The sequence below is a fragment of the Triticum urartu genome, chromosome 4 (assembly GCF_003073215.2).
Source record: "Triticum urartu cultivar G1812 chromosome 4, Tu2.1, whole genome shotgun sequence".
NCBI classification, from domain to species: Eukaryota; Viridiplantae; Streptophyta; class Magnoliopsida; order Poales; family Poaceae; genus Triticum; species Triticum urartu.
The window spans coordinates 584378277-584389752 of NC_053025.1; the positions used below are offsets into that span (position 1 = coordinate 584378277).

Sequence of the window (11476 nt, forward strand, 5' to 3'; positions counted from 1 at the left end):
CACAACTACAATTACTGTCAACCAGTTTGATGAAACCCGGTGCTAACTTGTTCTGTTGACTGCATTTTCTAACAACTGGCTAGTGTTTGCACAGATTATTAACTTTGCATTATGTCAACGGGTTTCCGTTGCCTTGTGTGCTTGCCAAATTTATTGCTTGAAATTTCCTGGCAAGTTATGAATGATTTTCTGGAAGTTCTCAAAATTTTCTGGGAAGTTATGAATGAATTTCTGGAAGTTCTTAAAAATAGGTTATGAGGCTTGCCGTTAGCCTTGTTCTCTCCGCTTCAATAAGCCATGGCTTTCATCAAGAAAGGAAAAATTGTTTGGCCAACGAATGCCAGTTCAGTGTCTACGTGGAAAGAACCAACGGTTCACTCACTGTAATTGCACTTCAAATACTCTGCTTTGCCAAAATAAAAGTCCAAACAAAAGAAAATGGGAAGCAAAAATTCAAGAAAAAGATTGGGAGATTGCTCGGTAACTGGGCGCCAGGCACACGTTCAAAATATGTACAACCCCTAAACAAGATTTTTATGAGCAATGAAGCAGGTCTGAAGGTGGAGCATCATAAACATTGCTACCTGAGGTCTTTTGAGTTCCCAGCATCATCTTTGCTGATTGAGGTCTTCACGTATTCTTCATATAGCAAGCCGCATCCATGTCCGTAAACCGTGCTGGTACACGCAGGAGCAACTTCACCATAGGGTGGAACCCTGACAATAAAGGCATACAATTTCAGTCTATAATTGTTAAGGTTATAACGTAAGGCAGAAAGTTACTGCGATCTATGATAGGACAGCACAACTATAATTATAACCAATTTGACGATACAAGGTGCTAAGTTTGTTCTGTTGACTGCCTTTTCTAACAACTGGCTAGTGTCTGCACAGATTATGAAGTACAATACGAATAAACTGCAGAGTGATGAGATATTTGGAACTAGCTAGTATTGGATAGCATGGTAGTCACACTTTGATACGATGATAATCACAACGTGCACATCATAATAGAACATACTAGGCTCTAACTCCCAAATATTGTTAACGAGTGACATCTCAAACAGCAAGAAACTCATAGTAACTAGGGACATCTTAGAACATCTTGAACCCCACTAATCCTTGTCTTACAAAATACAACAGCCAAAGGCTCAGAGCGACTAGGGACATGTTATAGAACAATAACAAATAACACATTGGCACACTTCAGCGGGGCTAGCGGCTTTTGGGAAGAGAACCCTAACCTGTTCTCTATGGCGTGGTTGATGCATTCGAAGGCGTTGACGAAGTCCCCCTTGGTAACATTTGACTTTTCTCCTCCCCCCCCCCTCTTGCTCCTCACCACCTGCATCCTCACTATGCTTCAACGACAGACCCCTGTGCTCACCACGAGGCACAGGAGTGTAGAAGCTGACAACTGGAATCAAATAACAAAAGAGATGATCACCGGATTCATCGCACACCTTCCTCGCCCGCTCTGATTGCAGTGGTCAGGAAAATGGCATTTGCTCCCTCGGCAAAGCCCAGCACTTGCACTCTAGTCTCTGCATCCAGGAGAGCACCAACCGGGAGCAAATTTTCCAGGTAGACGAGCCGGCGCAGCACCCATCGTGCATCAGCACTGTCACTCACCTCCCTTGACCACAATTTGAGCTGCTGATTCATCCTTTGGCAAGCTCCCAGTCCACCGTCCTCCGCCAGCATGATGGTATATCGGCCGTCACAGACTGGCTCATAGTTTGGTGGGTCAAACACTGTCAGCCCATGCCTTGCCAAGTCACACTCGAGAATGAATCCATCATCAGACATGAGAGCAACTCCAATGTGGCGATCCATTTCGTCCGCCGCTGTCCGTTTGGGTCGGCGCGGACAGAAAAATCGGCCCAACGTGCCGACCCAAACGGACGGGCATCCGCTTTTCGTCCGCGGGCGATCCATTTTCGGCTCATTTTTGAGCCGGATTTGCGTCGGCGCGGACATGCGACGGACGCGCGCACGCTCGCCTTCTTCTTTCCCCGGGCCCGCTAGTCGATGGCTCATTGGCCTCCCCTCACCCTCCAGCAACCCTCGCCCGCCTCCTTTGTCGCCGACGCCGCCGCCTTTTTTTGTCGGCGACTCTGCCAGCTGCCGCCGCCTCCACATCCGCCCAGCAACGCCGCTCACTCCCCCCCCCCGGTCGCCCCGTCACCGCCGTCTTGCCGCCGGGGAGCAAACTGTTTCCCACCCCCGCTCCCCCGACCGCACAGCCGCCCGCGACCAAGAGGCTGCCTCGCCGCGCCGGCCAGATCCTCACCGGCACGCTCGTCGGACGCCGGCCCACTCGTTGGAAGTCGGCAGGGCAGCTAGCTGGTCCGTGCGCGCCGCGACTCCCCTCGCCGGCCATCTCCTTCTTCGATGCCCGCAAGTTGTTCGACAGTTTGCCAAGGTACGAAAATGGACTCCGCCGATGAGTTCTTTTTTCACAATTTCCTTTGCGACTCCGACGATTCGTCGTCCGACGATAAGGAGGAGATATTGGCTGCCGTGTTGGTCCATCACCACCTCAACAGCCAGCGGCCGTTGTTTCGTGGCTCCATTCCGAGCCACCTTCCGGCGTTGAATCGCAACCGAGAGAGCGGGCATTTCCTTCTTTGGAAGGACTACTTTGATACAACAAACCCGTTGTTCAAACATCACAAATTCCGCCGCCGTTTCCGATTGAGTAGGCATGTTTTCAACCGTATTAGAAAGGAAGTGGTCAGCTATGATGACTATTTCGAGTGCAAAGAGGATGCCGTCGGCAAGATTGGTTTCTCCTCTTATCATAAATGCATTGCGGCCATCCGAATGCTTGCATACAGAATGCCCGGTGATCTCATTGACGAGTACGTCTGTATGAGCGAGTCTATATGCCTAGAGTCCATGTATAAGTTCTGCAAGGCTGTTATTGCTGTGTTTGGCCCCGAGTACTTGAGAGAGCCGACGGCTGAAGATACAACCCGTTTGTTGGCGATGAATGCCAGAAGGGGCTTCCCAGGGATGCTTGGCAGCATAGACTGCATGCACTGGAAGAGGAAGAACTGTCCTTCTGCTTGGCAAGGGCAGTATAAGGGACATGTCAGGGCTTGCACTATCATCCTAGAGGCCGTGGCGTCTCAAGATCTCTGGATCTGACACTCTTTCTTTGGCATGGCTAGATCATACAATGATATCAACGTGCTTCAGCGCTCGCCGGTGTTTGCTAGGCTTGCCGAAGGCAACATCCCACCGGTGAACTTTACTGTCAATGGACACAACTACGACAAAGGATACTACCTGGGTGACGGTATCTATCCTCAGTGGACCACTATTGTCAAGACAATACCCAACCCTGTCGGAGAGAAGAGGAAAAGATTTGCTCAGGAGCAAGAGAGTGCCAGGAAGGATGTCGAGCGTGCCTTTGGTGTTTTGCAATCTCGATGGGGCATCGTTCGGTATCCTGTTAATACATGGAGCACACATAAATTGTGGGAGGTGATGACTGTTTGTGTGATCATGCACAATATGATCGTAGAAGACGAGAGCCCGGAACGTCTGTACGATCAAGGGTTTTAGTTTCAAGATGAGAATGTTGTGCCTGAGCATGGAGTAGCGGCAACGTTTGAACAGTTCACCCAATTTCATGAAGACATGCGTGATTGGGAAACTCACGTGCAGCTGCAATATGATTTGGTTGAGCATATGTGGGCTCATGTTGGCAACCAATAGATGTATCTTCTTTTATTTGGCTGCAAAACTATGTGAAATATTTTTATTTGTATCCGGTTTGTAAAACTATAATATTTTTATTCGGTAAAACTATGTTATTTGACAATATGTTTGAATGCAAATCAATGTAAATATTGGGCGGCCAGCCGGCCAAGCCGGCACATATGGGTCGGCGTGTTGGGCGCGCTGCTGACCCAAATCTAAAAGAGGGTGGCCGCAGGGCGGGTGGCCGACCCAAACGGATAAAAAGCGGAAAAAATCGCCGTCCGTTTAGGTCGGCCCGTTGGAGTTGCTCTGAAATAGAGCAGAGAATTTCTAACGAGCACACTGGAATAAAATGTAAAGCACATGGGCATGGGCGAGCGGCGGGGCAACGAGGTCGGCTTGCCCCAGGTGACAGTCTCCAACGAGTATGCGCACGCTGACGTGAGATAGCAGCCATCTTCAGTGACTTGGCCTACCATGACCGAGAAGAGGAAGAGCACGCGGAAAGGCCCTCCGAGGCAGTCTCGGTGGTCGCACCCGTCCGCTGCGCAGAAGACGACCGCCATGGGGAAGTTGCTGTCGAGCGCCACGGGCACCGGTATGCGCTACTGGGAACCCGTGATTGGCTCCCACACGAGAAGCTCCTGAGTTTCCGGGGACTGGGAGTTGGAGAGGAAGAGGGCGCGACCGTGGCGGCAGTTGAGGGTCCGCCAGAACCCATTGTGCGGAGCGGCAAGGGAGAAGGACGACGCGGTGGTGGGGATGAATCATGGGATGCGCGTCTTCTAGGTCGTGGAGGAGGCCGAGCACCGGGGGTGTCCGATGGAGCTCGTGGAGGTGGCGGCGGAAGTGAGGGCGGGAGACGAGGCAACCCCAGGCCTTGCAGACGAGGGAGGCGTGATACGTCTCCAACGTATCTATAATTTTTGATTGCTCCATGCTATATTATCTACTGTTTTGGACATTATTGGGCTTTATTATCCACTTTTATATTATTTTTGGGACTAACCTATTAACCGAAGGCCCAGCCCAGAATTGCTGTTTTTTTGCCTATCTTAGGGTTTCGAAGAAAAGGAATATCAAACGGAGTCCAAACGGAATGAAACCTTCGGGAATGTGATTTTCTCACCGAACATGATCCAGGAGACTTGGACCCTACGTCAAGAAATAAAGGAGGAGGCCACGAGGTAGGGGGCGCGCCTACCCTCCTCAGGCGCGCCCTCCACCCTCATGGGCCCCCTGTTGCTCCACCGACGTACTCCTTCCTCCTATATATACCTACGTACCCCCAAACGATCAGATACGGAGCCAAAACCCTAATTCCACCGTCGTAACTTTCCGTATCCACGAGATCCCATCTTGGGGCCTGTTCCGGAGCTCCGCCGGAGGGGGCATCGATCACGGAGGGCTTCTACATCAACACCATAGCCTCTCTGATGAAGTATGAGTAGTTTACCTCAGACCTTCGGGTCCATAGTTATTAGCTAGGTGGCTTCTTCTCTCTTTTTGGATCTCAATACAATGTTCTCCCCCTCTCTTGTGGAGATATATTCGATGTAATCTTCTTTTTGCGGTGTGTTTGTTGAGACCGATGAATTGTGGGTTTATGATCAAGATTGTCTATGAACAATATTTGAATCTTCTCTGAATTCTTTTATGTATGATTGGTTATCTTTGCAAGTCTCTTAGAATTATCAGTTTGGTTTGGCCTACTAGATTGATCTTTCTTGCAATGGGAGAAGTGCTTAGCTTTGGGTACAATCTTGCGGTGTCCTTTCCCAGTGACAGTAGGGGCAGCAAGGCACGTATTGTATTGTTGCCATCGATGATAACAAGATGAGATTTTTATCATACTGCATGAATTTATCCATCTACATCATGTCATCTTGCTTAAGGCGTTACTCTATTTTCATGAACTTAATACTCTAGATGCATGCTGGATAGCGGTCGATGAGTGGAGTAATAGTAGTAGATGCAGGCAGGAGTCGGTTTACTTGTCTCGAACGTGATGCCTATAAACATGATCATACCTAGATATTCTCATAACTATGCTCAATTATGTCAATTGCTCAACAGTAATTCGTTCACCCACCGTAAAATACTTATGCTCTTGAGAGAAGTCACTAGTGAAACCTATCGCCCCCGGGTCTATCTTCATCATATTAATCTTCCAATACTTAGGTATTTCCTTTGCTTATTACTTTGCTTTTATTTTACTTTGCATCTTTATCACAAAAATACCAAAAATATTATCTTATCATATCTATCAGATCTCACTCTCGTAAGTGACCGTGAAGGGATTGACAACCCCTTATCGCGTTGGTTGCGAGGAGTTATTTGCTTTGTGCAGGTACGAGGGACTCGCGCGTAGCCTCCTACTGGATTGATACCTTGGTTCTCAAAAACTAAGGAAAATACTTACGCTACTTTGCTGCATCATCCTTTCCTCTTCAAGAAAATCCAACGCAGTGCTCAAGAGGTAGCAAGGCACGGATGAGGCAGGCTGGGTTGTCGGGCGGGAGGCGGAGGAGGATCTCTTCGAAGAGCTCGTCCAGGATTGTCGGCGGCGCTGCTGCAATGGTGGTGCGGGGGGGGGGGGGGGGGGGGGGGGGGGGGGGGGGGGGGGGGGGGGGGGGGGGTAGTGGTGGAATGGTTTGACCACCTGGAGCAGAACGGGGATTTTGGGGCAAATTTGATAATTTTGATCCGTGGATGAAATTATTTCACAAAATGAACCGCTCCTAAAAAAATTTCACTCAGCTGACTTTTTAAGTGGCGTCCAACATGAAGGCGCCACACTACACTATGCAGTGCCTGACTGACAGGCGATACACGCCTAGCCAGCATCGCACCCGAGTGATTCAAAAATTACTAAGTCAGTGTGCAACGCCTGAGAGTTAGGCGCTACACTGTATAGTGTGGCGCCTAACTCTTAAGCGTTGCACATTGACTTAGTAATTTTTAGGCAGTCCGGGGTGCAACGCTGGGCAGGCGCCACTCAAAAAGTCAACTGAGTGATTTTTTTTAAGAACAGTTCATTTTGTGAAATAATTTATACACAAGTCAAAATTGTTAAATTTGCCGGGATTTTGATGTGTGCTAGCTGGTGTTTGAATGATTCGACCGAGCAATTTGAGGAGATTGGGGATTTGGTCTGCAAACTGTCCTTCTTTTATTTGATCCATTATGATTATTAAAAATTTCAAAACTTTGTGTTCCTATCAGATGCAAAATCCCATGTACGCATATTCCTCTACTATTTTGTGACCAAAAATAAAAAGGGAAACGTTACCTTTCAGCCGGCGGATGGCACTCTCGTGTCCACCGTGTGTGAAGCCGTTGGATCACTTTTGATCCAACAGACCACGGGTACGAACAGATTCTACGCCTCGCGTCCATTGCCCTTGAAAGCCAACCACATGTGGATTAGTCTCACCTATTGTATCTATTACCAGGATTTTGCAACATCAGTGGCGACATGGCCTTGAGAGCCAACCACATATGGATTAGTCCCATCCACCGTATGTCTTATGATTTTTGTAACTTCTTTCATGTTTCTGAAACATGGGGAACGTTGCAGTGGCAACACGGCGGTGCGACGATGCGAATAAAAAAAATTCTGCAACATAATCTATGTTGCGAAAAAAGTCTACAATATTATCTTTGTTGCAAAAAAAATCTGTAATACAACCTTTGTTACAAATGTTTTCTGCAACATGTCGTCTGTTGCAAAAACTTCCGCAACAGAATTTATGTTGCAAAAGTGGAAAAAGTGAAGAATGACCATTAACACAGGAGTATACCAGATTTGATGGCTCGCGAGGCGGCGGATCTTTTTAAAAGATCCGCCGGCCGATGCCTAGCACGCCCCAAATAAAAATGTTAATATGTGTTTCCTTTAGAAAAATGGCGCACCATGCTCCAGCATTGTTTTTTTACATAGTATAATTGAACGCGCTCACATACACAAGTATACACTCAGCTTCTATGAATGCATGCACGCAAACCCTACCCCTATGAGCACCTCCGAGAGATGTCAAGTCTGAGATTTGAACTTCCTCATAACCATTCAACCATAGGTTGATTCGCACACTTCAGCATTGTTCGAAGCGGTAAAACATCTGTGTAACATGGGTCAATCCTTCGCGGCGGTGCAACACGAGCTGTGTGTGGCACGGCGAGTCTAGCGGTGGTGCGTCGGGGACCGAGGTGATGGGCGGCTGCATGACGTGGGAGGCGATGGATCTAGTTCCCTCGGGCCTCGCGGCGGATCTTGCATAGGGTCCAATGTGGTGTGCAGCGCGGCGTCTTGGGGCCTTGTGCATAGCTGGTGATGGTCGCACCCACATGGTTAGCAGATCGGGGAAGGGTCTTGTGCGGGTTTGCTTCGGGTTGGGAGGTTGTCATGCCCCGAGTGAAAGTCCAGTGTTCTTGTCCAGGACCAGCAACAGCGACATCTGACATGACTTCCTTCACCTCCCTAGAGCCAAGGGGCTACACCCCTGTCTCCTTCCGAGGCTCCAAGGGAGACCTTTAGTCTAGGCTTTGCATGATCAGGCATTGACAACACTCTCACATCATGTTTCCTTGTTGGAGGCAAAATCTTGGAGCCTCTTGCTCGTGCTTGGCTAGGACACCAGTGGCTGGAGGCTCGACGTTCCTGGGTCCTTAGTTGGGACGGCTTCTTTGTGTGGCGCCGATCACCAGCATTGAGCAGTTTCGGTGGGCGGTGAGCGTGCTTCTCGGCATGGCCTGCCTACTTCACACGTGAACACATCAGAGCTGCCTCGCCACATGTGCGGTTGACAACTTTGCGGGTGTCGTGGTCTTGAGCTTGATGACGATGACACTGGCTTGCTTTGTTTGTTTGCGAGGGCGACTGCTCTCATTATGTCTATGTGGTGTCGAGTTTTGAGATGATGTTGGTGGCAAGCTATGCAGGGTCGTGGCAGTGTTTCAGTAGTTGGCTCCTTTCGGCGTGTCTAACAAGTTTCCTCTTTGTCGCTATGTCTTATCGCGGAGTCGGGGCTACCTTGGAGGGGCATGGGCAGTAACGATGACAGGTGATTGATGGTCATTGTGGAGGTATTTCTTCTGTAGTTGGTCGTCATCAAAGTCGAAGTTGTTTCGTCATGGTTGATGGTTGTCGATTGTTTGGCATAGGTCAACGCAGGCTCAGTGCAGTTTGTTACGGCAAGGGTTCAATCAGTGGTTGTTTGATGTGAAGTCTAAGTCGCTGACTCATGGAAGAGGGATGATTTGACACGTGGAGTCAACCTCAACGGTGGTCCTCCCTCTGCATCGCGTTGTGGATTATGTATGGATAGCCCGGTTGGCTAGTGGCCCCTTTGTGGGTTGTAACGGTTTTCGTCTGATTTTTCATAATTAACCAGGTAATTATCTTCTTATTTATTAGTGATATGAGATAAATCTTCTGCCTCGATTTTTTAACAAAAGAGACTATAAAGAAATATATTTATTTTTTATAAACATGGGAGTTTGATTCCTATTTTTTTTTAAACATGGGAGTTTGATTCCTGTTCCTTCCCAAATTGGCTTCTAACACTCTCTTCACGTGGCTTAGCCTATGATTTTTTCTCAAGAAACTGACATAAGCGTTAACACCTTTCAGTTAGAAGAAAAAGAATATGATGATTTATAAATGGTGATTCAAAAGAGAGAAATCCACCGATACCCGGACGGTATGCGGACTACTTTACAAGATGAGCACTACGAGAACTACTTGTGGCTCATGTTTGCAAATGCACACCTCATTGTAGTGTTGGATACAATACTTTAGGTTAACATAAGTAAGATCTCTGATCTCTTAATTAGAACACCAATACATGTGCAAAATATTATGTACTAAGCAGAATCGGTGCACAGGTGCACATTCTCCTCCTTATATATGTGAATAGCGCTAAGGGGTCAGAGACCAAAACCAAAAGTTAGTTTTGGCGTGCCCCCGATCAAAGCACAAAAGTGGGAAAAGACTCCTCTTATTCTCTCGGCCAATACAATCTGTGATCAATTCTAACACGCAGGAGCCACTTTCCAATGAAAATGTGACGGTTTCTCTCATTCGACATATTGCAGGTGATTTAGATATGGTGTCACTTGGAACATGGTTTTGAGGCATTAGAAGGTGTTAATTGTTGGGGAACGTAGTAATTTTAAAAAAATTCCTACGCACACGCAAGATCATGATGATGCATAGCAACGAGAGGGGAGAGTGTGATCTACGTACCCTTGTAGATCAACAACGGAAGCGTTAACTTGGTTGATGTAGTCGTACGTCTCCACGGCCCGACCGATCAAGCACCGAAACCACGGCACCTCCGAGTTCTAGCACACGTTCAGCTCGATGACGATCCCCGGACTCCGATCCAGCAAAGTGTTGGGGAAAAGTTCCGTCAGCACGACGGCGTGGTGACGATCTTGATGTACTACCGTCGCAGGGCTTCGCCTAAGCACCGCTACAATATTATCGAGGACTAAGGTGGAAGGGGGCACCGCACATGGCTAAGAATATGATCACGTGGATCAACTTGTGTCTCTAGGGGTGCCCCCTCCATATATAAAGGAGCAAGGGGAGGAGGCCGGCCGGCCCTATAGGCGGGAGAGGGAAAGGGGGGCGCCGCCCCCCCTCTTCTAGTCCAATTCGGACCAGGGGGGAGGAGGCGCGCGGCCCACCTTTGGCTGCCCCTCTCTCTCTCCACTAAGGCCCATATGGCCCATTACTTGGTTTTCTCCGAAATCACCCGGAACACTTCCGGTGTCCGAATATAGCCGTCCAATATATCAATCTTTATGTCTCGACCATTTCGAGACTCCTCATCATGTCCGCCATCACATCCGGTACTCCAAACTAACTTCGGTACATCAAAACTCATAAACTCATAATATAACTGTCATCGAAACCTTAAGCGTGCGGACCCTACGGGTTCGAGAACAATGTGGACATGACCGAGACACGTCTTCGGTCAATAACCAATAGCGGAACCTGGATGCTCATATTGGCTCCTACATATTCTACGAAGATCTTTATCGGTCAGACCGCATAACAACATACGTCGTTCCCTTTGTCATTGGTATGTTACTTGCCCGAGATTCGATCGTCGGTATCTCAATACCTAGTTTAATCTCGTTACCGGCAAGTCTCTTTACTCGTTCTGTAATACATCATCCCGCAACTAACTCATTAGTTGCAATGCTTGCAAGGCTTAAGTGATGTGCATTACCGAGAGGGCCCAGAGATACCTCTCCGACAATCGGAGTGACAAATCCTAATCTCGAAATACGCCAACCCAACATGTACCTTTGGAGACACCTGTAGAGCTCCTTTATAATCACCCGGTTACGTTGTGACGTTTGGTAGCACACAAAGTGTTCCTCTGGCAAACGGGAGTTGCATAATCTCATAGTCATAGGAACATGTATAAGTCATGAAGAAAGCAATGGCAACATACTAAACGATCGGGTGCTAAGCTAATGGAATGGGTCATGTCAATCAGATCATTCAACTAATGATGTGATCCCATTTAATCAAATAACAATTCTTTGTCCATGGTTAGGAAACATAACCATCTTTGATTAACGAGCTAGTCAAGTGGAGGCATACTAGTGACACTCTGTTTGTCTATGTATTCACACATGTATTATGTTTCCGGTTAATACAATTCTAGCATGAATAATAAACTTTTATCATGATATAAGGAAATAAATAATAACTTTATTATTGCCTCTAGGGCATATTTCCATCAGTC

General features: G+C 47.8%; 1 pseudogene; it reads right to left on the minus strand.

The window, feature by feature from the left end:
• Positions 1-580: 580 nt before the first annotated feature.
• Positions 581-7190, minus strand: LOC125554896 (annotated as a pseudogene).
• Positions 7191-11476: the final 4286 nt, after the last annotated feature.